Source organism: Ctenocephalides felis, unplaced genomic scaffold, assembly GCF_003426905.1.
Source record: "Ctenocephalides felis isolate EL2017-DRISC unplaced genomic scaffold, ASM342690v1 CF-g0.4_SCAFFOLD_03570, whole genome shotgun sequence".
NCBI lineage: Eukaryota > Metazoa > Arthropoda > Insecta > Siphonaptera > Pulicidae > Ctenocephalides > Ctenocephalides felis.
The window spans coordinates 22,723,611-22,725,621 of NW_020539724.1; positions in this window are offsets into that span (position 1 = coordinate 22,723,611).

Consider the following 2,011-nt stretch of genomic DNA (forward strand, 5'->3'; position numbering starts at 1 on the left):
CAAAATTGAATAGCTACAAAATCACAAGCAAAAGTCAGCACAAGCCAATAAAACTTATTGTTAATAAAGACGACAAAAATTTGGAAAAATCGACGATGGAAATTATCTGATGGAATATAATAAAAATGTACACTAAAGCCTATTATCTTACCTTTCAAATGTCACTCGATTAGACGCTCGTGACTGCCATTTTTTCCATTTTCGAGGCTCCATTTATCATTTCTAGACGCGTCTACAAATTGCACAAAACGTATGTCAAGTTTGCAAATACCGTCACTTTGGAAATTACCAAATGCAAAATATTTCTTGCACAACTAACAACATTATTTTGAAGGCACTCACTTCTTAAAGAGATTTTATTTTTTGGCCATGTGTTTCCAATGGAATCCCGTAAAAGAAAGAACTCAAACGCCTTCTACAAGTTCTGACAGGTCGTTTTCGATCAATGAACAGTAGCGCCATAGGAAGCGCCAATTTTAAATTTGAATTTTGACAAAATATAGATACAAATTGTTATAAAATATAATTCAAACCACTAACTTTAATTCACATTTGTAACGCATTGCAAATATAATAAGTATTATTCATTATAGTACAGATTTCTCAAATATTTTATTTATATTAAACAAATTATTTTAAAGTGCGTAAGGTTCACACACAATTGAAGTGAAACTTTTTTGCTATTGTACGAGATGGCATTTAAATTTCAAAATCCATGGATAGATATATTCTTGAATATTTGATAAATTTAAAACGGCAAAAACTTTGTTTAACAATCCATGGATATATATCTCTGAATATTTGATAAAAATAAAAAGACAAAAACTTTGTTTAAAAATCCACAGACAGATATCTTTAAATATTTGATAAAAACAAAACAGCAAAAACTTTGTTTAACAATCCACAGACAGAAGATATCTCGGTATATTTGATAAAAATAAAAAGTCAAAAACTTTGTTTAAAAATCCACAGATATCCATGTTATTAAAAATCTATGGATAGATATCTTTGAATATTTGATAAAAATAAAACATCCATGGTTATTCACTCATTTCAAACATGTCAAAAATATTAACAGTTTTCACATTTTTTCAACAACTTTCCAACAATTATAGAGGCTCAACTGATCTTTACTAAAAACTAATCAGCACGATTCCCAACTGATATCTTATGAAGAGTTTTTAAATGTTCATCAAGATCGAACTAACTAATCAATCCGGACGTTTTTGATGAAATGGCGAGTTAAAGTCAAATTTCAGTCGACACACGTACTTTTTACAATTTTTTCAAACGATTCAAAATTACTTCAAGACGAGAACACTTTCTGTAAAAAAGTCGGAAACAAAACAATTTCGGAAGAAGTTACAAATAATCTACAATATTCAGTTATAAACACACAACACAATATTATAAACTAATAACATTTGAATAAAATAATATGCAAAAAAATGGTTCTCAAAAATCTTAGCAATTTTGTTTGCTAATAAATATAAAAATAAAATACATGTCCAACCAAACGAATTGGCTGTAAATTTTTTAATCAAATTAGCGAGTCAAGTGTACCTAGAAAGCCAGCTCACCAGATTAAAACATAAACTACCTGCAGACCTCATTCAGTCGAGTTGAATTTATTCTTATTATTTATTTAGTAACTATTTATTTAATTATTACTTTTCATTTACTATTTTTATTTTATATAGGTACTTTTTTTTCTTCTTTCTTTTTGTTTTTATTATTTTTCTTATATTTCATATATCCCTAGTAGACACTGGGTGTATCCACTAATTTCAATATTAATTAATATAATAATCAATATTATTTTCTCTCAAATATATGCTAGCGTCTCTGGTTAATGTTTTAGAATAAACAGATTGATGAATATAGTTAATTAAAAAAAATAATATTTGAATCTTTATTACTATTATTTCATTGAGTGTTATATCATTATTTACAATATACTTTATTACCATATATAAAACTATATAATACACACAATAAAATCTAGCTCACA